General features: G+C 43.5%; 1 protein-coding gene across 1 annotated transcript in view; it reads left to right on the top strand.

The window, feature by feature from the left end:
• LOC126203398 (aminopeptidase N) overlaps positions 1-26,499 on the top strand; it is a 320,824-nt gene that overhangs the window by 137,088 nt on the left and 157,237 nt on the right. The gene's annotated exons all lie outside the window — the stretch shown is intronic.

The following is a 26,499-nucleotide window of genomic DNA, read 5'->3' as shown; positions in this document are numbered from 1 at the left end:
CTGATTCACTAGCGAATGGCGAGTGGGAATAATGATTGTCGCTAGGCCTCTATATTACCTCAAAATTACAAAATTATCGAGTTTTCTCGTCGTGGTCATTTCGCGAGATGCATCTAAAGCACTCTGTCTTCAGGCCACTTGTGGCCCACCGGGACCATCCGACCGCCGTGTCATCCTCGGTGGAGGACGCGGATAGGAGGGTCGTGGGGTCAGCACACTGCTCTCCCGGTCGTTATGATGGTATTCTTGACCGAAGCCGCTATTATTCGATCGAGTAGCTCCTCAATTGGCATCACGAGGCTGAGTGCACCCTGAAAAATAGTAACAGCGCACGGCGGCTGGATGGTCACCAATCCAAGTGCCGGCCACGCCCAACAGCGCTTAACTTCGGTGATCTCACGGGAACCGGTGTATCCACTGCGGCAAGGCCGTTGACCGAGATGCACGTAGCAGGAAGTAATATGTTGTCCGACTCTTCCGGAAAGTACTCTGTTGAAATTTCGATAGTAAACCTCTCCGTGATGCACAGCGCTTCTCTTGTAGCGCCTGCCACTGCAGTTTGCTGAGAATCTCAGTAACGCTCTCAGGCCGCCTAAACGGCGCTCTGACAAAAGGTATAGCTCTTCATTGGATCCCCTCTATCTCTTCTCTCAGCCCTACCTGGTAAGGCTTCCAGATTGATGAATACCCAATAATTGGCCTAACAAGAGCCTTGCTACTTCTTTCGTGGAAGAGTTACATTTCCTTAAGATTATTCCTATGAATCTCAGTCTGGCATCTGCTTTTCATGCTATTTTTTTTATGTGGTCATTACACTTAATGATCGCTTGGATAGTTACTCCTAGATATTAGGAAATTTGTGGAAGATCTTATGGCACCAAACTGCTGAGGTTCTTTCTTTTGCTATTGTTTTTGTCCCGCAGTGTTCGCAGGGTCGGAAGGGTTACAATCGTATTCGGCATGGTTAATTTGAAGAGGCGGCCGTATGCCCTTCCTCCCACCATCCCGTAACCTCCTGAATAGAATCAGTGTAGCCCAGCTGTCTGCGTCTAGTGTAAATCATGAAATAGTGCGAACGTTACACACTACTTAATACAACTTCGACTTACGCTAAGGACATCACACACACCCATGCCATGAACACAGCACATTCACCGGTCAGTGTTACTGTTTTAGTGTACTCGTTCTCCAGATGCGCCTCTTCAGGGTTGCATTCGGCACGGACTACATTTTTAAAGATGACACAGTGCGACAGTATCAAACAGCACAGCTGTAGGAGTTCTTGGTACGAGAGGATACTCAGCGAATGTATGGACCCGTCTGTTCCATTCTACTGAAATGCCCTCGAGCATGGGGAGACGTATTGCAGCAAGTCCAAATGCACCAACGACCACCCAGCAAATATCAACCACCCTGGTGGAGGGATTCAACGCCCTACCACAAGAACTCGTTACCAACCTTGCGGCCAGCATCACATCACATTGCAGAGCGTGAATTGCCGTCTGTGGTGATCACAGACCCTGTTAAGAACCACGTCCTGTCTTTTGTAATGCGTAGGACCACCATCGTACACTTCAGTGTAATTACTATCTTTGAGTAAAGGTGTCATTTCTCTTCGAGTTATACCGGGTGAGGTATGCCGGGGTGCGAGTTCGAGCCTCACCTGGGGCATACTTTAGCCGGCACGGTAGCTCAGCGTGTTCAGTCAGAGGGCCAGCTGCCCTCTGTAATAAAAAAACTGACTTAATGGATCAACAACGAACTGAAACGGGTGTCTTTCGACGTCCGCTTGGAGCAGATACAACGAACGAAAACGAACAAAATAAGATTTAAAAAATAAAAAAAAGGAGGTGGCGCAGTGGTCAGCACACTGGACTCGCATTCCGGAGGACGTCGGTTCAATCCCGCGTCCTGCCATCCTGATTTACGTTTTCCTTGATTTCCCTAAATCGCTTCAGGCAAATGCTGGGATGGTTACTTTGAAAGGGCATGGCCGACTTCCTTCCCTAATCCGACGAGACCGATGACTTCGCAGTTTGGTCTCCTCCCCAAAATCAACCCAGTTCCTCTTCGCGTTATAGCGCATTTCTTTCACTTACCTTCTGCATTATACTATAGCAGTTCTCTCTCTCTCTCTTTCCTATTTTTTTTTCTAGGCCCGTATTTCATCGAGCTATGTTACGTGGCAGTGACACATAATGCCAAGTTATATTCATCCTTCAGTTTTGCACGACAGATTCATATATACAGAGTTTATGCATTTACAGGTCGCGTTTGACAACGGACTTGCTCGTTTAGCGTCACATGTAGAGCGCCATCTTGCGAAACGAGGTAGTGTGCCAAACCCAGAACCAATACGGGCTGCTAATTAACGACTATTGGTCTGGTCCATCAGCCAGCATGAGTATGGCTTTAAGTGGGCTTCCACACTCAGAAAATATGATACACAAGTAGTTACAAAGGCACACACGACATGGCCACAAAGGCAAATAAAACAAATTTCTGAAATTACGAAACGCAACGGACCCAATATGACGCTAGGAAAGAAAAAGAGATCTAGTCTACCGAGGGTTGAACAGGCATGTATCCTTGTAACAGGGACCACCACGGAATTTGGCTCAAGTAATTTGGCGAAACCACGGGAAAGCTAAGTCAGGATTACTGCATGGGAATTAAAGCCTCTATCCTCCCGAATACAAGACTAGTCTGCTAAAAACAGGGCAATCTCATTCTTTTTATTCCTAGTGTTCAATAGTATTTTATTGATATACTGAGTGTTTACCAATTTGTTGCCGGCCGGAGTGGCCGAGCGGTTAAAGGCGCTACAGTCTGGAACCGCACGACTGCTACGGTCGCAGGTTCGAATCCTGCCTCGGGCATGGATGTGTGTGATGTCCTTAGGTTAGTTAGGTTTAAGTAGTTCTAAGTTCTAGGGGACTTATGACCACAGCAGTTGAGTCCCATAGTGCTCAGAGCCATTTGAACCATTTTTGAAGCAATTTGTATCCACAAACGTACGGATATTTTCCTGACAATAAAACATTACAAAAAGTGTATATGAACAAGGGCCGGATAATCCTCCGTGAGGGTATTACATGTGATACATTTAACAATACACATTCATTAATATTACTCTAAGAGACCTCCTCCAGTTTCGATGCATGTCCTGACCTGCATTCCATTGTTCACTGTATTCCATGGAAAATTCCTGGACTGTATCGTATTTGGTCAAAATTATTTTGGATACACTACCTCAAGACATCTTCATTAGGTGCAACAGTTAAATACACCAAGGATTTTAATCGTTCTGAGAGGTGGAAATCCACTGGATTCAAATCTGCTGATCTGACCAAACAGTGTATCTCCTTCGACCAGTCCATCGAATCGGAAACGTGGCATCGAGATCCCGGCAAACTGTTGAAGTAAAGTGAGTTTTATATTTTATAATCCAAACTATCACTTTGGCTACACGAACGTTTCATTTCTCTGTATTTTGTGATGTAGTTTTTGCTTTTATGCTAAACAATTACTGTTATTGTGCTTCCATATGGCTCGTGATCACTTGGTGTGTTGAAGAGAGGCTATTTCTGTATCACTACATGTGCTTGGTAATGAAATGCCGGAAAATGTGTTCCAGCATGTGACAACGACGCAGCGTGTAGTTCAACATACCACAATGCTTGAATAGTACAAACTGTCGAAATTGCAATGGTAATAAATACAGGGTAAGCACAAAGTCTTGCCCTGATTATAAAAATTTATAACAGAATAACCGTTTGACATAATAAGTTACATTTGATGCCGTTACATAGGTTAGTGTTACTAGTTGTTGTGACCAATAGATGGCGCTAGTGCTCCTCAACATCGGCGCGGTCTCTTAGGTCACGTTAGTTGCTGGCGAAATGGTGTCGAAGCAGGAGAAAGCGCAATGTGTGCTTTGGTTTCACGAAATGAAATCGACCATCAGTGTTCAGCGTGAATTTCAGGCTTCTTATGGACGAAGCCCTCCTGACGTTACATCAACAAAGCGATGGTATGCAAAGTTTAAAGAAAGCGTTGAAGATCGTCCTCGAAGTGGCAGGCCTCGTGTGAGTTATGCAACTGTTGATCGTGTTCGGCAATCGTTTCAACGCAGTCCGTCTAAATCAACTCGTCAAGCACCACGTGAACTTCAAATACCGCAAACAAGTGTGGTGAAGATTCTTCATGAGGCTACGGTTGCATGCTTACAGAGTTCAAATCGTGCAGGCATTGCAATCGAATGATTTGCTGACACGTACTGAATTTGCAGCTGAGATTCTCAACAGGATTGATGGCGCTAACGATTACTTAAATCGCATATGTTTCACCGATGAACCCAACCTTTCATGTCAGTGGAATTGTAAATAGGCAGAAGGTTCGTATGCTACTGTACAGTTACAGCGAGACAGCGGAAAAGTGAATGTTTGCTGCTGCCCCATGCGTAACAAGGATTTTGGACCGTTTTTCTTCGCGGAAAAATCCATTACCGCTAACATTTACTTAGACATTTTGCAACAGTTCATTGCCCCACAGTTAGAAGAATATCACCAACCATGGATACTTACAGCAAGATGGAGCGCCCCCCCCCCCCCCCCCTCCACTGGGCATTGATAGTGCGTGATTTCCTGGATGAAACATTTCCGGATCGGTGGATTGGAAGGAACGGTCCAACACCCTGGCTACCCCGCTCTCCAGACATTACGCCCCTTGACTTTTTTTTCTGAGACTACATTAAGGACAGAGTCTTCGTGACACCAGTTGCTGACGTCGACGAAGACTAGGATACAAGCTGCTGTGGGTACTGTGACAGAACACATGTTACGAAACACCTGGCGGGAACTGGAATACCGCCTCGACATTCTCCGAGCTACCAAGGGAGCACACGTTGAGGTTTACTAACGTAAGTGGTCTTAAAAAAACTAGCAACACTAACCTATGTAACGGCATCAAATATAAATTATTATGTCAAGCGGTAATAAATTGTTATAATCAGGGTAAGACTTTGTGCTCACCCTGTAGTTTTCACAGTCATTACGTTAAGTCCTTATCAAAACCTGCCTTCAAATGTATTTAATACTTGCTGCATATAGCAACACAACACGGCATGGTAGCCCCGCTAGGCGACAAAGTCACCTCTATAGTGGTTTCCGGTCGTATATTTCTCAGACACTTTTACGGAAGATTTCAACCTTATCACTGACACCCGTTACATCACTGTACTCATAATTTCAAGAGCTTTTACAAAAACTAATACCATTAACCACTAAACACTTTTACGTGCCCTCTCTTCGTAGAATTGTCTTCCAGAAATCTAGTTTTGGTATCGTGAACCGTTCAGGACACAAAAGGGGTGTTGCGTTTTATGTGACTCACCCAGAAGAATCCACAAGATGTCAGATGTTGGGTGGCAAATGGTGCTTCGTACCAATATTAAGAGATTTTCCGTCCCGTTAAATTCGCACACGTAACGAGGGACAGATTAGAGTATTTTTGATTTGGACCAAATCTACATCTGCATATATACTCTGCAAGGCACCTTACGGTGTGTGGTTGAGGGTACGCTGTGCCACTACTTGTCATTTCATTTCCTGTTCCACTCGCAATTAGAGCGAGGGAAAGACGACTGTCTGTATACCTCCGAACGAGCCATAATTTCTCTTATCTTCGTGGTCCTTACGGGAAATGTATGTTGACGGCACTAGAATCGTACTGCAGTCAGCTTCAAATACGGCTTCTCTAATTTTTTAAAAAGTGTTCCCTGAAAAGGAACTCACCTTCCCTCCAGAAGTGACCATTTGAGTTCCCTAAGCACTCCGTGAAACGTGTACGATGTTCAGACCCACCGGTAACACATTTAGACATCTCCCTCTGAAATGCTTCGATGTCTTCCTTTAATCCGATCTGGTGCGGGTCCCAAACGCTCGTGGAGTACTCAAGAATGGGTCGCTGTAGTGTGCTATGTGCGGTGATGAACCACACTTTCCTAATATTCTCACAATGGACCAAACCGACCATTCGCCTTCCCTATTACAATCCTTGCTGCTCGTTCCATTTCACATCGCTTTGCAACGTTGAGCCAAGATGTTTAATAGATGTGACTGTGTCAAGCAGTACACTATTAATGCTTCATCCGAACATTACGGGTTCGTTTTTCCTACCCACCTGCAATAACTTACATTTTTCTACATTTACAGCTAGCTGCCATTCATCACATCAACTAGAAATTTTGTCTAAGTTATCTTGCGTCCTACTACCGTCACTTATAGTCACTCAACAACGACACCTTCCAGTACACCACAGCATCATCAGCAGACAACCATAGATTGCTGCTGACCTTGTCCGCCATGCCATTTATATACAGTATGCTCAGTTTAACTGAAGACATTGATATATCTAGAAAACTACATATTGGATAAAAAAATGACAAGTTAAAACTTGTTCGTCTCAGAGGAGGACATTTAATGATACCAAACTTGACCCGCCCCCTTCCCACCAAACCCCATGTTTATAAACGGGGGAGGGAGGGGGTGGTGGAGGCAGCTTTGAAATCTTAAATGGGAATCCCCGTTTTTATTGCACATCCGAGTTCTACGGAAAAAATACATAAGTTTTGTCGGAAACAATTTTTTCGTTACGTAACACATGGCGCTATAAACGGAAAAATCTGAATGAGTAGAAAATTGTGTGTTTCAAAATGCTATCCAATGTCGCTTGAATTAATCCCTCACATCCAAGGTGCGTGGGTAGGACAGGTAATTATTTAATAATTTTGGATGGGACTGCACTGCCTGTTATGATAAGCCGTAGTTCGCTACACGGGCACAGTGGAGCGTTGAGCAGTCCCCTTTACGTTTTGTCGGAGGAATACAACGGTGAGAATGAGGTTTCCCATTCATCTACATCTACATCTACATACATACTCCGCAATCCACTATACGGTGTGTGGTGGAGGGTACCTCGTACCACAACTAGCATCTTCTCTCCCTGTTCCACTCCCAAACAGAACGAGGGAAAAATGACTGCCTATATGCCTCTGTACGAGCCCTAATTTCTCTTATCTTATCTTTGTCGTCTTTCCGCGAAATATAAGTTGGCGGCAGTAAAACTGTACTGCAGTCAGCCTCAAATGCTGGTTCTCTAAATTTCCTCAGTAGCGATTCACGAAAAGAACGCCTCCTTTCCTCCAGAGACTCCCACACGAGTTCCTGAAGCATTTCCGTAACACTCGCGTGATGATCAAACCTACCAGTAATAAATCTAGCAGCCCGCCTCTGAATTGCTTCTATGTCCTCCCTCAATCCGACCTGATAGGGACCCCAAACGCTCGAGCAGTACTCAAGAGTAGGTCGTATTAGTGTTTTATAAGCGGTCTCCTTTACAGATGAACCACATCTTCCCAAAATTCTACCAATGAACCGAAGACTACTATCCGCCTTCCCCACAACCGCCATTACATGCTTGTCCTACTTCATATCGCTCTGCAATGTTATCGCCAAATATTTAATCGATGTGAATGTATCAAGCGCTACACTACTAATGGAGTATTCAAACATTACGGGATTCTTTTTCCTATTCATCTGCATTAATTTACATTTATCTATATTTAGAGTTAGCTGTCATTCTTTACACCAATCACAAATCCTGTCCAAGTCATCTTGTATCCTCCTACAGTCACTCAACGACGACACCTTCCCGTACACCACATCATCATCAGCAAACAGCCGCACATTGCTGTCCACCCTATCCAAAAGATCATTTATGTAGATAGAACACAACAGCGGACCTGCTACACTTCCCTGTGGCACTCAGGATGATACCCTCACCTCCGATGAACACTCACCATCGAGGAGAACGTACTGGGTTCTATTACTTAAGAAGTCTTCGAGCCACTCACATATTTGGGAACCAATCCCATAGGCTCGTACCTTAGTTAGGAGTTGTTATGAAACAATTGCATGTCTAACCCTCGCAGCATGGATGTTGGGGGTTAATTCAAGTGTCATGGAATAGGATTTTAAAACATGCGACTTTCTATCCATTTAGAATTTTCCGATTACAGCGTCACCTGCCGCGAAATGAAATAAAATGTTTCAGGCAAAACATATATTTTTGACCGTAGAATCTGAATCCACTATAAAAAGTAGAGATTATCATTTAAGATTTCGAAGTTGTCCACACTCAGGGTGGGGTGAGCGGTCGAGCTTGGTATCATACGATGTCCCCTTCGATACGAACAAATTTTAACTATACATTGTTTGAATCCTGTATGCAGTTTTCGAGAGATTTCAATGTCTTCAGATAAAATAATCTCTACATCTACATCTACATGATTACTCTGCAATTCACATTTAAGTGCTTGGCAGAGGGTTCATCGAGCCACAATCATACAATCTCTCTATCATTCCACTCCCGAACAGCGCGCGGGAAAAACGAACACCTAAACCTTTCTGTTCGAGACCTGATTTCTCTTATTTTATTTTGATGATCATTCCTACCTATGTAGGCTGGGCTCAACAAAATATTTTCGCATTCGGAAGAGAAAGTTGGTGACTGAAATTTCGTAAATACATAGATCTCGCCGCGACGAAAAACGTCTTTGCTTTAATGACTTCCATCCCAACTCGCGTATCATATCTGTCACACTCTCTCCCCTATTACGTGATAATACAAAACGAGCTGCCCTTTTTTGCACCCTTTCAATGTCCTCCGTCAATCCCACCCGGTAAGGATCCCACATCGCGCAGCAATATTCTAACAGAGGACGAACGAGTGTAGTGTAAGCTGTCTCTTTGGTGGACTTGTTGCATCTTCTAAGTGTCCTACCAATGAAACGCAACCTTTGGCTCGCCTTCCCCACAATATTATCTATGTGGTCTTTCCAACTGAAGTTGTTCGTGATTTTAACACCCAGGTACTTGAATTGACAGCCTTGAGAATTGTACTATTTGTCGAGTAATCGAATTCCAACGGATTTCTTTTGGAACTCATGTGGATCACCTCACACTTTTCGTTATTTAGCGTCAACTGCCACCTGCCACATTATACAGCAATCTTTTCTAAATCGCTTTGCAACTGATACTGGTCTTCGGATGACCTTACTAGACGGTAAATTACAGCATCATCTGCGAACAATCTAAGAGAACTGCTCAGATTGTCACCCAGGTCATTTATATAGATCAGGAACAGCAGAGGTCCCAGGACGCTTCCCTGGGGAACACTTGATATCACTTCAGTTTTACTCGATGATTTGCTGTCTATTACTACGAACTGCGACCTTCCTGACAGGAAATCACGAATCCAGTCGCACAACTGAGACGATACCCCGTAGGCCCGCAGCTTGATTAGAAGTCTCCCTCACTTTATTCCCGTGATCCCTGTGCGAGATGTAGGCGCAGCCCACCTTGTGTTGCTGGCTGCCTGCCACAAGCCCCCTTGGCGGCCCACTACAGCAGGGACCACGTTATCCGCCCGAGGTCCGCTGTACCGGTGATAGAGTTGTGGGCTTCCCGCAAACTTCTGACCGCGCTTGAGTGGTACCTCCCTCCTTCCCCTCCCCTCAAAGCTCACACACAAACACACACACACATACACTAGAGGCACTCCCGCCTCTGCATTGTCTGCCAGAACCGCAGGACATGTCCCGACTACCCCTTGCGGTCACCGCATTTCCATGCGACACGGCTACATTAATGCTGCGGCCCTTGTTTCGTGACGTTTCTAACGTCGGTCGTGTATATGTTTTTGGTAGCGAGTAGTCATCGAAGAAAGACAATTTCGCAACGCTGGTATCTTACTTATGACAATATGACATTACGTAATTATGTGTTACTTTTTTTCTTTCCGTAAGAATGACATTTTCAATACAGAGGTCTTCATTACTCCGAACTGCTGCCGAAGAGCATCTTTGCACCATTCACAGGAAAGCTAAAATAGTGCTGCCTAATAACAAGATGTTGAACAAATTTACTTGAAATTAATTTCTATTCGTTGGCGAGTCAAATAATATTTCTTTCTGAAAGTACAAGTTATCTTCAACAGCATACGTGATTATTTGAGGTCTAGCAGACTGTCTCCAGAATTTTCAATCTCCACGCAGTTGCGACGTTTATTTATACAACACATTGCGATTAATGCATGGTCAATGTTCTTCCAAAATGTCTACTAGTTGTAAATTCAATATTTCATACCAATTCTACACTTAGTCCAAACAGCAGGCAATCTTCAGACTTGAAATTAAAACTTTTACGTCTTATTCCCACGTAAGTCAATAGTTCTTATGCTTGTAATTATCACACATTACTTCAAAACATCCGATTGCAGGCTTTCTCGGCGTATTTCAGTGATGAACTCTTCTCGGGCGATCAACCGAGTGGTGACGTCGTCTTGTCGCCAAGTTTCGATGAGTTTCGTACCCATCATCCTCAAGTGAGGTGTCGGGATGCTGTGCTGCGACAAGACGACACCACCACTCGGCTGATGACCCGAGAGGAGTTCATTACTTCAAAACATATTTTTCCATCAGATAATCATTTCAGCAGCAGAAGTACACTTGTCACATGAAATTACTCCGCCCTCATACCATCAAAAGTTACACCCTATCAATATCCTTATCTGTCACAGATAAATGTTACTCATTCTCGCTGTTGGGGTTTTCACAAACGCCGACGAATCTCAACTATTTTGCAGTTACCAAACGAGATGTCTCAGAGGATAGATACTGCACTCGTATTCGGGAGAACGGCAAATGACATAATGATCGCTTTGAAAGGCCACAGTCTATTTCCTTCCCCACCGTTTACAGATATAAAAGCTCAAGCTGTAGCAACTTTTACTTTTTCCTTAATAAGTTTTCAACAAATACCATTATAGGTACATTAGATATTTTTGTGTTATCAGCTCATACTGTTTCTTAAATTTAATCATAAGCGTGACATAAAAACGAAAATATTAATACTATCAAAACTTACACAATTTTTTTCAGTGTCTTTCTTAAGGAAACCGGCAGTAATTTTATAAAGATGAATGTCTGTAGTAAATAAAATACAGAGTGGCCCAAGAATAATAGTACATTTTCATTTGGTTGTTAGGAGGTTTATCGTTTATTTACATCAATATAACTTATCTACAAATGTTCTACGCACTCTGCAGTTACCGAAAAGCCACACAAAAGTGTATTTCTTAAACAGTACATTACACAAATGGCTCTTATCATTGAAGATGCATTACTAAAGATTTTCGCTTAAGCTCCGCAATACGTTCGGAATCATTTCTTGAGGAATGGGCTCTGACTCTTGCCGGTTTGCGGCTTTCAGCTCATCATTATTATGGAGTCGCCGTAAAAAAAAAAAAAAAAAAAAAAAAGAAAAAAGAAAAAAATCTATGACCTTGAGATGATCCTACAGAGTCTAGCAGGCCGGCCGCGGTGGCCGAACGGTTCTAGGCGCTACAGTCTGAAGTCTCGCGACCGCTCCTGTCGCAGGTTCGAATCCTGCCTCGGACATGGGTGTGTGTGATGTCCTTAGGTAAGTTAGGTTTAAGTAGTTCTAAGTTCTAGGGGACTGATGAACTAAGAAGTGAAGTCCCATAGTGCTCAGAGCCATTTGAACCATTTGATTGGAAAGACCAGGTCCAAAAAATACAGTCGTTTTGTTTATTGACAAGCCCATTCAGATATAAGTTTACCTTTTCAGAATTCACAAGATTCGCCCGAAATTCGCCATCCTGGTCAGTTCTGTACAGTATTGTCGTGCACGAAACGCGCCTGCTCACTTAACTCCCCGCCATAAATGATGAATCATTTCAAGGTTATTAAAAATGAAACTTTACATCCTGTTTCACAATCCTCTGCAGTGACCTGTGGGTGATTTACAGTGATCTGTAATGGCGACTAAGAGATCACAATCCTCTGCAGCGACCTCCGGGAGATTTACAATGACATGGAATGACGACTGAGACATCACTGTTGGCCTCATTACAGAAGTGCATGAACCCTCTAAAATCTCCAATGGTTTTCGGTATACAACAGGAAAATTAACTGCAGATGGAAAACCATGTCCGAAACAGTCATCCACCAAAGCAACAGAGCATCGTATTCATAGGAGTAAAGGCCTGTCTACGCAGCTGCCAGCTCCAACATCTCCATTGGCGATTGTGGCAACCAGTGAATAACAAACAATATTGTAAGACGTATCATTTGCCAACCACTGTGGCCGAGCGTTTCTAGGCGCTTCAGTCTGGAACCGCATTGTTACTACGGTCGCAGGTTCGACTCCTGCCTCGGGCATGGATGTGTGTGATGCCCTTAGGTTAGTTATGGTTAAGTAGTTCTAAGTCCAGGGGACCGATGACCTCAGATGTTAAGTCCCATAGTGCTTAGATCCATTTGAACGTATCATTTACGGTTCGTCAGCGCACAAGTACCGTCTGCTGCTGAAGGGGTGGCAGGCATCGGCGCCTGTAACTTCGGCAACACTCAATGGCATCGTTGGATGCTTTTTCTGGACACGAGTTCCTATCATCGTGTTGTATCCCAAGACATCCTCTACAAACCCTCGAAGTTTGTAGTTACATTTCCGAGACAATCCGTATACACAACTACAAGCAGATCTTTGAGCATCAACATAAACGATTGTATCTGCAATTCGTATTTATACTTTCCGAACTTATAGTTTTAAAACAATAGGCTATAATATATTTGCTGAGTGTGTCATGATCATATTCAAAAAAAGGTAAATGCGGAGAATATTTTATAAAATATAATATAGGAGACCAATCAGAGCTAGTAAAAATATCCAGAATTTTATTTTTTCTGTTGGAGTCAGTCCGTAATTGATAAATGCAGTCTCCTCTGTTATAGACAGGACTGTTCATGAATGCCAAACCTTGAATGAAGTATACATCTGACAGCATCTGATGATTAATACTCAAGGGCATGTGTCACCTCAAGGGCGTTTGTAGGTGTCAGACGCATGGCTCCAACGCAAATACGAATGGTTCTGTATTGAAAACTAACCCCTTTGTGACACAATGTACACACATAGCCCCGACCAGATCGAATAATTCCTTGGTACGTGTTGAATAGAATACTTCGATGTGCTACCCACCACAAACAGGTGAGTGTGTTAATTATATTTAATCCTTCTTTACCTTTATTAACAGTAGATTACATGTGAGACGATATCATTCTGAGGAATCGGGCCTGAGATTTTATCTGGAAATTAAACTTTCTAGACATGGCGTCACCGTTAATGTGAGCAGCGTTCAATTTCTAAAGAGGTACGATTACTGATTTCTCAGCCGAAATCACTGTTACACAGTCATTTATTGACGTGTTCTATGGTATTCAAATGGTTCAAATGGCTCTGAGCACTATGGGACTTAACATCTATGGTCATCAGTCCCCTAGAACTTAGAACTACTTAAACCTAACTAACCTAAGGGCATCACACACATCCATGCCCGAGGCAGGATTCGAACATGCGACCGTAGCAATCGATCGGCTCCGGACTGAGCGCCTAGAACCGCTAGACCAGGGCTTAACAACTGGCCGGTTTTGAGCGCGAGTACTCGCATCTGCTCAGGCACGTGCTCGCGAGCAGGTGCTAGGTCGCGGAGTAGGGAGGGAGGGGAGGGAGGGAAAATGCGCGCGCACGTTTGAATGTGATCTCGCGTTCGTAGCAGATTTAACTAGCCATCTGAATGCTTTGAACATTTTACTACAAGGTAAAGATCTGCTAATTACTCATTTCATAGATCGAATACGAGCTTTTAAAATGAAATTGACACTTTGGGTGAGTCAGCAGGAAACAGGAAACCTAGCTCATTTTCCTAAATTATCATCCATGCAAGATGTCACAAAGACTGTGAACGTTATTCACATAGTTTAGTTAATCAGCGCTTTCAAGATCTGACAGCACTAGACAGTGATTTTGATCTGTTCTCTCCATATTCAGCGAATATTTAAGAGATTCCTCCTGAGCTGCAGCAATAAATTATTGACCTGCAGTGTGACAGAGAATACAGAGACAACTTTCAGAACAAGAAAAACATTTTGGAATTCTACAGACACTTCCCTCAGGATAGATTTCCTCGTTTGCACAAACTGGCGGCGACAATAATATCAATGTTCGGTTCCACTTATGTTTGTGAACAACTGTTCTCTGCAATGAAATGTAACAAGACGCGCCTGAGAAACGCATTGTCTGATCGAAATTTAAACTACATGCTGCGCATAAAATGCACAAGAACAATTACTCCGAACATAGACGCAATTGTAAAGGGCAAAAAGTACAAGATAACCGAGAATCCCACACTTCAGTGACACCTTTTATTGTGTAACAGTTCACAAATTAATGCGAAGCTAATAAAATTATGTGGCATGTGTACATTCTCCTTTATTTGTTTCATTTGTCGCAGTAATAATTCGTGAGTGATATCCCTGCAGGTGGCCGCGGATTTACATTGACTGGCGGCAGCTGTTGTGTGCCCCACGTGACTTTCCCCACTCTCCGCTCTGGTCCGGTAGTGGGGGTATCGTGCTCGCGCTGCTCCGTGCTCGATCCTTGCTGCTCACAGCTTGCTCCGCGAGCACGTATGTTGTGAAGCCCTGCGCTAGACCATCGCAGCCGGCCTATGGTATTTCGTAATACCGTTTTGGCCTGGAGATGCGAATTTACAGTTGAATAAATATTTACCTCGTCTGCAGTTCTTCTGTTTCCGTTGGAAGATTTCCAAGCAAAGAATAATATATGAAATTGTAACACCCCACTCGTTGCTTGTCCGGTTTTTGCGTGTGTTCGCCCCTGACAAACAACTTACAGAGAAATTGGGAGTGGAACTGTATGGATAACGCTAGATTTAAATGTGGCCCTGTCACTCCTAATTAATCTGCAGTGGTAGTGTTGACGATAAATCACACCTATTTTTACTTCCAAACATGAAGGATCACGAACACTTAGGGTGTTCAATGACATCAAACACGTACACAAAAATAAAATAAAGCAAAAGGGTGAATTCAGTATCAACTACTGAAAGTAAAGGCTCTACTGAATCACAATAATTTTATTATAACCTTCAGATCAATGCTGAATAAAAGAATAAAACACAATGAACAATTTACAAATTATCCTCCTAACTGGCATTGGCAGTAACTGTGTTAAAATCGGTCCAAAATGCGATCTCTTATAACATATATACAAAGAACCACTACACGCCAAAGTACTGTGAAACCTCTATGGAAACAGCAATTGCAATTGATCCAACTATTTAACGTTACTCCTAACACAGGGCGAAGCGGGTGCGATCTCACCGTAATATTCCTGTTGTAGCGGCGGTCTCCGACGGCGATGGCGCGGCCGTGCGATCGGTATGTGGCGTCTCGGAAAGTACACTCCAGCAGTATTCGAACACCAGGTTGCTGTCCGTAAACTTCTCTAATTGCGACATTGTTTCCGTCAGCAATGAGCTGGGGCGGCTAACGTCCTCTCAGAACGAAAGACCAAGAGGGGAGACGACTTGGCTAACGTCCTCTCAGTACGAGAGCCCAGAACCGAAGACCACTACCGAGAGTCCAGCAAGATCGCTCTTCACCTTTCTTTTCTCACCTCAACTTTTACCGAGCGATTCAAATCACTAGAAGCTCTCAAAATACCCAGTTTGCCAGTGCCGACCAATGTACGGCCTGGGAATAGAGCTCTTTTCCACAATTCTTTTATTTATACAAAATTTCACAAGTAAACTTCGCCCTAGCCGGCTGGGAAGAACCACAGCTGTGAGCAATAACACGTTTACTGGAAGTTTACACTCGAGATTTTCCCGGCAAGATTCCCCGTCGTAGCGAACACAGATTCTTGCATTGAAAGTTTGTCATTCGGAACTCCTGGCCTGCCCCACTTGAGTTACTCAAAGGCCTAAAATTAGTGGGACATAGGCGAGGGCACGAGGGCACGCACAGAAAAGCCCGTCCAGCTATCCACTGCTCTGTTTTGGTAAACACTTGAACTTCTGCAGCCGCACGTCCTTCAGAGGTTGGCAACCGCTGTGGCCTCTCTAAACGGATTACAGAAATCCCCCAGTTCACCAGTCATGCCGTTAGGCTGTGGCCTTCGGCGGCTAGGCGGGGACGTAGCCGAGCTTTGTCTCGCGTACTGCCTTACCGCAAAATCTTATAATTACAAAATCGCGGAATTCTCGCGTGCCGATGCGTTTCCATATAGATTTTCTACACCGTAATTTAGAGTATTACTCCAACAAAGCCTAAAGTGTCACGTTAAATGGACTCATGTAAGGTGCAAGGCCGTTGCTACCTTACAAAATCAGTACCAGGACATCTGTCACTCGATGATTTAATTTCATCATTTTGTTCTTTCTGTAGTGAAGGATATGATGACTGTCATCTTCAACAGCAGATGGATAATTCAGGAATGGAACCGTGAGAGGTGCGAGCATAATTATAAGTTCCTCCATCCAGTCAGTTGTAGTAGGAACGTCGGTTGGCAGACGATAGTTACTAAAAGCCTGTGTTTTATACCAAATATTTATCGTACTGGTTGCTTTATTGAGTGAAGAGCAAAATTTAATCCAGTTTTTCTTGCTTGTTCGTTTTCTCTTCAAAAACTTGTTAACACCCGCATTTACTGTTCTCACTTCCAAGAAGTTATTCGAGTTATAGTTCTGGCAATAATTTTTCAAAGCAAGTCTTAACATGGCAATTTCTCTAGAGCTTTCGGGATTCTACGAACCAGTGGAATGTTTCTTCATAATATTAAACTCTTCGCTCTTCAGAATTGTAACATCCGCTGCGACTTCCACAGCATTTATTGAAGCTTTCTGTGTGTCTTTTACCTGTCCCATGCCCCATAATTTCGAGTTCCTTTCGAAATGTTTCCTTGGGATTTGGAAAGAAGAGATGCAAGATTTTCCATACAGCTATATAGTGCAGAGGGCGTCTGGTTTTTTTTTTTTTCAAATTTTTCATATAAACAGCGTACGAACCACTATCTGTACCTTTGTAGAAGGATACCGCTAAGTAGTTACGGTTTTCACGGGAGGAACATTTAGAAAATTTTGTTGGCAGGAATCGGAAGCAGAAGCTTCATTATAATGGAATCAGTTCCAAAATGTTCAAATGTGTGTGAAATCGTATGGGACTTAACTGCTAAGGTCATCAATCCCTAATGTTACACACTACTGAACCTAAATTATCCTAAGGACAAACACACACACCCATGCCCGATGGAGGACGCGAACCTCCGCCAGGCCCAGCCGCACAGTCCATGACTGCAGCGCCCAAGACCGCTTGGCTAATCCCGCGCGGCGAATCAGTTCCGTTTGACACATCAGTAGTGGGTAATTCTTGGTTAGCTTCTGCAGTGAACGTTTTTTGATCCCTTAATCCCAGACTACCCTCAATTTGCCGCTTATTTCTCGCTCTGGGAAGGCTGGAGAGATTCATCTTCTCATCTTCAGGACGATTCCAGATTCGCTCCTGAAGACTTCTAACAAGTAGTTGATAGCATCCATCGTATTGTCAATCATAGTTCATGGAGAAGTCTGGAAGGAAAGTGTATCTTAATGTCACCGTTGGGCAACAACTTGTTACTGTTGACCAACAGGGGCGTTGAAATCACCCTCTCCTCGACATATACCCCACCATACGTGGTAAGCCTTGTCTTCACCGATAGAAAATTCGAATGGTATAGTTTGTTAAAGGTAACTGCAACACACTATAAGCAAAACTCAGGCATCACACGGAAGAACGACCTCAGATTACATCTAAACACTTCCGCGCCAGCGACAGACTGTTCCCTCCCTCCCCAAACCGAGTTTATGTTTCTTCCCCACTGACTTCCATCCTTCTTATTTTGAAGTTTCACTGAATCAAAGTATTACACAGTGTCAAGCCGGACAGCTAGAAAAGAAGAGAAGCGAAGCGTTTGAGACTTGGCGCTACAGAAGAACTTTGATAATTACGTGAGCCGATAAGATAAGGAATGAGGAGATTCTCCACAAAATGGGATCTGATTAGGGTGAATCAGGCCCTCTCTTACATCTGACCAGAGTGTCACACATATCATACCCTTTTTACAGAATATTTACCTAAGAAATAACAATTTTAAAATGACAAATAGTGTTAAAATGATTTGAGTGTCTATAGTGATAATGTGAGGAAATAATACTGACTGTCAAATATTGTAATAAAGTTAATACTGTCAGTACTTCTACTGTTGCCACTGCTGCCACTATTAGCGATAATAATAATAATGCCAATAATAACAATAATGATAGTGGCCGATATAAGAGGAATTTATAGGTGTACAAAATAGATATTTTCTGGGGAAAGGAAATTTAAGGAGATTGCACCAGCTAAGAATACCGGGAAATGAGGACGATCTGATGGGAAGAAGGATGTGCAAGAATAACGAGTGCTTACAGGGGCAATGGAAATACTTATTGTTGCTTTGACTGCTATGTCACTAACTGTCTTCTGAAGCTGGAGATGTTAAAATGGTTCAAATGGCTCTGAGCACTATGGGACTTAACATCTGTGGTCATCAGTCCCCTAGAACTTAGAACTACTTAAACCTAACTAACCTAAGGACAGCACACAACACCCAGTCATCACGAGGCAGAGAAAATCCCTGACCCCGCCGGGAATCGAACACGGGAACCTGGAGATGTTATTCAGTTCTCTAATATTACAGAGTCAGGTTCCTGCTACTGAGAAGGACTTCGAGAAAGTGGCTGAACGATGGAGTGGAACACCAGAAGTTTGTTCCAATGGGTGTTCCTGCCATGTCACTCAGACAAGAGCGATGAGGTCGAGAAGAGATCTAATGGGCAGTGTGCGTTGATAAGACAGGAGGTATGGAAATTTCTGCACGCACCCAGGATAGCTATGCATATGACTGTGAAATCAGTCGGACATCACAGATGTAACGAACATAGGCGTTCATAACCAGTTCAATTGGCCGTGAGCTTTCCTGAGGAAGACTTTGCAGAATAACATCACTGTAATCGATAGCTGGAAGTATGTTTGTGCAGTTTCTTTTGCAGGTCAAGATGAAAGAGATTTTTATGTTTAAGTTGGACATTGTAGTTACGTGCATAGTCCAATCTAGATTTTCATCTACACTCCTGGAAATGGAAAAAAGAACACATTGACACCGGTGTGTCAGACCCACCATACTTGCTCCGGACACTGCGAGAGGGCTGTACAAGCAATGATCACACGCACGGCACAGCGGACACACCAGAAACCGCGGTGTTGGCCGTCGAATGGCGCTAGCTGCGCAGCATTTGTGCACCGCCGCCGTCAGTGTCAGCCAGTTTGCCGTGGCATACGGAGCTCCATCGCAGTCTTTAACACTGGTAGCATGCCGCGACAGCGTGGACGTGACCCGTATGTGCAGTTGACAGACTTTGAGCGAGGGCGTATAGTGGGCATGCGGGAGGCCGGGTGGACGTACCGCCGAATTGCTCAACACGTGGGGCGTGAGGTCTCCACAGTACATCGATGTTGTCGCCAGTGGTCGGCGGAAGGTGCACGTGCCCGTCGACCTGGGACCGGACCGCAGCGACGCACGGATGCACGCCAAGACCGTAGGATCCTACGCAGTGCCGTAGGGGACCGCACCGCCACTTCCCAGCAAATTAGGGACACTGTTGCTCCTGGGGTATCGGCGAGGACCATTCGCAACCGTCTCCATGAAGCTGGGCTACGGTCCCGCACACCGTTAGGCCGTCTTCCGCTCACGCCCCAACATCGTGCAGCCCGCCTCCAGTGGTGTCGCGACAGGCGTGAATGGAGGGACGAATGGAGACGTGTCGTCTTCAGCGATGAGAGTCGCTTCTGCCTTGGTGCCAATGATGGTCGTATGCGTGTTTGGCGCCGTGCAGGTGAGCGCCACAATCAGGACTGCATACGACCGAGGCACACAGGGCCAACACCCGGCATCATGGTGTGGGGAGCGATCTCCTACACTGGCCGTACACCACTGGTGATCGTCGAGGGGACACTGAATAGTGCACGGTACATCCAAACCGTCATCGAACCCATCGTTCTACCATTCCTAGACCGGCAAGGGAACTTGCTGTTCCAACAGGACAATGCACGTCCGCATGTATCCCGTGCCACCCAACGTGCTCTAGAAGGTGTAAGTCAACTACCCTGGCCAGCAAGATCTCCGGATCTGTCCCCCATTGAGCATGTTTGGGACTGGATGAAGCGTCGTCTCACGCGGTCTGCACGTCCAGCACGAACGCTGGTCCAACTGAGGCGCCAGGTGGAAATGGCATGGCAAGCCGTTCCACAGGACTACATCCAGCATCTCTACGATCGTCTCCATGGGAGAATAGCAGCCTGCATTGCTGCGTAAGGTGGATATACACTGTACTAGTGCCGACATTGTGCATGCTCTGTTGCCTGTGTCTATGTGCCTGTGGTTCTGTCAGTGTGATCATGTGATGTATCTGACCCCAGGAATGTGTCAATAAAGTTTCCCCTTCCTGGGACAATGAATTCACGGTGTTCTTATTTCAATTTCCAGGAGTGTATTATTATTCTTAGAGTCCTTCATGAGGCAGAGAAGTTAATATTTGTCCCATTTAGGGCTTAAAATGGTACAGATTCCCGATATTTCTGGCTAATGAGGCTACAATGCCCGACCCGTACAGCTTGGGTTTTGATAGTTCACACAGGTCGGTATTGAGATTCTCTGTAGTTGTCTTCAGGTTTATTTGTTTTCCTCTTAGATGCCACTGGACGCCATCAACGTTCATGTGGTATTTCCAATTGGACAAAACTGATGAAACATCATTCACAATCTATGAAAAGAATATATGACCTAATACTGAGCCCTGTGGGACGCCTCACACTGCCTGCCTCCATTGTGACTTTATACTGCAGGATATGACGCACTGCTGGTTTGAACTTTGCAAGAAATTTAGGCTGCTAGGTTTGGCGAGTAAAATGTCGACGCCGACGATGTCAAAAGCTTTGCTGAAATCTAAGGAGCAGATGATAATCGCCTCTTGTGGATCCATGACCAGCTTCAGGTCTTCTATTAACGACATGTACTAAGACATCAGGGTGTAACTTCGATTGTACTAGAGGGAACTGTAGAGGGCAAAACCTGTAGGGAAAAACAGCGACTACAGTACATGCAGCAAATAATTGAGAAAGTGGGGTGCAAGCGATAGAGATGAAACGGTCGACACAAGAAAGGAATTCGTGCCAGAACGCATCACCAGGTAGCAGTCTGATGACAAAAAAAAAGATTAATCTCTCCATCGGAAGGAGGCATTAACCATACATCTAAATTCATGCTGATGTTTTCTTATTTACCACAGAATCTTCCGCTGTTCCAGTAATATAATGACTGAGCTACCAAGAATCAGCCAAATTTCTTTGTGACTGTGTCTGACAAAGAAATATGTACCGCCGGCCGGGGTGGCCGAGCGGTTCTAGGCGCTGCAGTCTGGAACTGCGCGACCGCTACGGTCGCAGGTTCGAATCCTGTCTCGGGCATGGATGTGTGTGTTCTCCTTAGGTTAGTTCGGTTTAAGTAGTTCTAAGTTCTAGGAGACTGATGACCTTAGAAGTTAAGTCCAATAGTGCTCAGAACCATATGAACCATTTTGAAAATATGTACCCTCCAGTATAAACAAATCATTCTCGGAGTTGGTTTTCTTGCTTGTTATTAATGAACAGTTGTTATCTTTTATTGTACTGTAAAATTTCAAGAAGTGTAGTGTGATGGCAGAGCGTGTGTGATTGCTGTCGTATTAGTTTAGTCTATCGCCATGTCGAACATCATGGGCTTCAAACGAGGGAAACCTTTTGGCATCTACTTATTTAAAGCATCTGTGGCTTAAGTCATAAAAAGTCCTGGCACCGTAAACACAAAGCGTACATGATCGGATCTTTTCTATATCCAACAGCGTATTGTTACTTAAAATCCGTCTTGATTGCAATTTTTTTGTTTTTTTTATTATTCATATGACCGGTTTCGGTTCATTCAGAACCATCTTCAGATCTGATATTTCAGTTACAGGAGTAACCCGTCCAAATCCAGCAGCTTTCACGTGCTACGATGTGACGTAGCATGTGAAAGCTGCTGTATTTGGACGGGTTACTCCTGTAACTGAAATATCAGATGGTTCTGAATGAACCGAAACCGGTCATATGAATAATAATTAAAAAATTGCAATCAAGACGGATTTTAAGTAACATTATAAAATCACTGATTTCTGTTATCCCATAAGACATTATGTCTGTTTTTGCAACAGCGTATTGTTACTCCGTCTCTAATGGTAGCGTCGACAGGACGCTGACTCTAATATTTCTTTTCTTGTTCATGTATGATCGACATATTTACTGTATCCTACAACGTTTGTCATTTCGTTTCAGTAAATCCGAGACCAGTAATAATTAATGCCACCGTGACGGTAAGCCTAATCAAAACGTTTCAGAGAAACACGGATGAGATGAAAGCAAGTTCTGTTCAACAGTGCACTTGTCTAACCATACTGCAATTACGTAACAAGCACCCCCTACTTTTTAGCTATTGTTAGCAACTGTGAAACAGCAGATTTACACCCATAACGAGATCTCTCGCCATCCGTCCTACCCCGTTGAGTATATATATTTGCTACGAAATTAGAATCAACATACCCTCTATAGATCAATCAAACCGAAGATGGAGCAATGCAGCTCAATATTTTTTATTGGCTTTGGTTTAGTGAACCATGTATCCAAATATTTATACTTCCAACTACAGGTTGCAACGATATTGTCCTGCAAGTTGTTTCTCTGGAAAGCTCAGGGCTCCTGGAACTGTTTATGAATGCCCGTGTTCGTCATATCTGTGATGATCGCCTCCATGTCACCATAATGTGCACAGCTATTCTGGCTGCATAGAGACAAGCTGAGAGATTTATATACCCACTGTCTTCTCTACTGTATTATCAACGTACACTGTCCCTCATATCTCTCCTCAACCCTAACACTCTTGACCGAGCGAGGTGGCGCAGTGGTTAGACACTGGACTCGCATTCGGGAGGACGACGGTTCAATCCCGCGTCCGGCCATCCTGATTTAGGTTTTCCGTGATTTCCCTAAATCGCTCCAGGCAAATGCCGGGATGGTTCCTTTCAAAGGGCACGGCCGACTTCCTTCCCTAATCCGATGAGACCGATGACCTCGCTGTCTGGTCTCCTTCCCCAAACCAACCACCCAACCTAACACTCTTGTCTGAACAACATGGCAGAAACACCCGTTCCCATCGTAGCAAAGTCCTTTCTGTCCCACTCCATCGTTCGGCCACTTTCTCGACGTCCTTCTCAGTGGCAGGAACATGACTCTGGAATAACCTGCCGCATTATATTAGAGAACTGAATAACATCTCCAATTTCGGAAGATAGTTATTGATGTATCTACTAAAGAACCGACAATGCTTACCACTCTCCTAAACGTCCTCGTTACCATTGTACTTCCTTCTTTCCAACCAGGTCTTCCTCATTTCCCATTAGTGTTATCTCGTGGAGTCTCCTTAAATGTATCCTTAGCTGGTGCAGTCTCTTTAAATTTCAGTTCACCAGAAGTCGCTGTATCAGAAAACATCTATTTTCTACAGGTATAAATTCATTTCTATATCTGACATTATTGTTATGGTCATTATTATTATTTTCACTATTATTATTACTATTATCACTATTAGTGGTAGCAGCAGAACTACTGCTAGTATTAATTTTATTAGCTCATAGTCAGTATTATTTAATCATATTGTCACTATAGACACTTAAATAATTTTAATGCTATTTGTCATGTTAAAATTATTTGTTAGGTAACTATGATGTAGAAAAGGTACTGTATGAGTGCAACCCTTGTCCGATGTCAGGGAGAGCCTTATGGCCATAATCATACGAGATTAAATAAATTAATAAATAAAAAATATGTAAAATATCCACTCACAAATATCGCAAGTAAAAGAAGCAGTACAAGAATTTAAGAATATGTTACAAATAGGCACTCATTACGGCTAAAGAACGTTGATATAAGACCAATTGTAGCCGGAAGAGAAAAAGTGAAGTCAGCTCGTTCTAGGGTGAATATTCAGGAAGACTCAAGTAGGAATGTAACCGATGTTAATACAATAAAATTTACAAGCACTCATTACTGGGTCTACAAATTTGAAAAATGCTTTATGTAATCGTATCTGCAGCGCAGCTTAGTTCATTGAAGATCAGTGCCACACAATCTGATGTTGGAAAAATATGCTAAAATAAAAATGTGTATTCATTTACTCACTCTTGTAACCACAATCTTTCACTCTTGTTTCAACACTTCCATTCGATACAAAAAATTAAACTTAGTGGAGCAAGTATCGTAAGATAAACAGTTTCGACTTTACACCGAGTGAAAACTAGACACGGTACTAAAGTAGCGTATGTTATTTAATCTAATAACGAATGCGAACAAATGCAAATTTCACTTGAAATGACAGAAATTGCACTGCTGATTCCTGTTTGAGCTGGTAATTGTATTTTGAGTATTATCATCTATATTCTGAAGAATGAGGCAACTCGGCAATCACGCAAGAGTTTCGGCTTCTTCTCGAAAGATATTTCAGTTCCCGATAGGTGGAGTTGTACTGTTCCCCGATGAGATGGCCCCAAATGGCATGATAAGCAAGTGGAAACTGTCAGGATACTGATCGATGGTACAGATCCAAGTACCCACAAAGGAGACATCGAGTCCATATCATGTCTCCAAAACTGCTCCAACTGTTAATGAAGAATAGGTAAGTGGTACCCTAATAAAAACCTCCGAAGCGGACAATGAACTGCCCAGACTCCGAACCTGGAAGAAGTAGTGAATGATTGCCTACGTGATGATGATGATGTGCTTTCAACGAGCCAGCGCTCTGTCAGTTGCGTGTGAAACAGCTGTGTGTAAACTTACGTGAAAACAACGACTACACCTCTGCTCTGCTATTCACAGAAAGCGCAAGCTTAAGCTTCTAATTTTGTTTCCCGCGTCGTGGAAGGTTGATTGTACTTTCCTGTGTGTAATTTTCCCTTTTTCCCAGCTGCAGCCTAGTTCACCAGATAAATAAACGCTCAATAACTGCAATAATCATGCATGGGTCAGCGCCACAATTGGGAAGAACAAATCACATAGCTTCGTGTATACGTTTAAGATCATAATATGAGTGTAAAACACCTTACCAGAACATATGCAGATTGAATAACAAGTAAATTGTTTTTGTTCTACTGCTTTTTGTTTATCTTTAACCAGTTTTCGTCTTACTGGGACATCTTCAGAAACAACTGCCTTGCGTACACAAGGAACATTAGTTATTGAGTAACCAACCATTATAACAAAGATACAATCCACATGCACAGAATGTCGAGCACCAAACTTGTTTAATAACGTTGTAAATTACACTACCGCCAAGGACAATATTAAATGCAATAAGTAATTAAACTACACAATATTACTGCATTACAGCTATAACGTTAAGTCTTTGAGGTCGTGACATTGCTTGAGAAACTGTTAAACTGGGCATCCTTCATTTATGTCGTGCATCTTACAAGTTATGTAACATCGTAAATTACACTTTACACAATTGGAAAAATTAAACACACTAAATAGTTGGTTGATTGGTTGTTTGGTTTGGGGGAGAGGACCAAACAGTGAGGTCATCGGTCCCATCGGATTAGGGAAGGATGTGGAAGGAAGTCGGCTATGCCCTTTCAAAGGAACCGTCCCGCCATTCGTTCAAAATGGCTCTCAGCACTATGGGACTCAACATCTTAGGTCATAAGTCCCCTAGAACTTAGAACTACTTAAACCTAACTAACCTAAGGACATCACACACACCCATGCCCGAGGCAGGATTCGAACCTGCGACCGTAGCAGTCCCACGGTTCCGGACTGCAGCGCCAGAACCGCTAGACCACCGCGGCCGGCCCGCCATTCGTCTGGAGCGATTTAGGGAAATCACGGAAAACTTAAATATGGATGTCCCGATGCGGGTTTTAACCGTCGTCCTCCCGAATTCGAGCCCAGTGTGCTAACCACTGCGCAATCTCGCTCGGTAATCACAATAAATAATTAAAATACACACTGTTTCAGTATTACACGTTATATGGTTACGATGCTACAATTTGTGAGATCGTGACGCTAGTGTGCAAGTGTCTAACTGAGCACCAGTCACTTACGTTGTGGAACAAACAATTGTACTTTGTAAATTACACAATGGACAATATTAAAAACAGTACATTTTTAAAACACACGGTATTACAGTATAACAAGTTATAGTGTGATAATGTTGAAGGTTGTGAGGTAAGCAAGATAAGGAATATCGTATTCAATTGTGTTTTGATTTTGTGCAGCAGTATGTACCATTATGACGGTCTGTGGGTATGTCTCTGCTGACTGCATTATGTGAAGCTCAAAAGTGGCGATGTGCTCAG

This window comes from Schistocerca nitens, chromosome 9 (assembly GCF_023898315.1).
Source record: "Schistocerca nitens isolate TAMUIC-IGC-003100 chromosome 9, iqSchNite1.1, whole genome shotgun sequence".
In the NCBI taxonomy this organism is placed as follows: domain Eukaryota; kingdom Metazoa; phylum Arthropoda; class Insecta; order Orthoptera; family Acrididae; genus Schistocerca; species Schistocerca nitens.
Note: the sequence above shows the minus strand (reverse complement) of the source record. Positions and strands in the feature narration are given on the sequence as shown.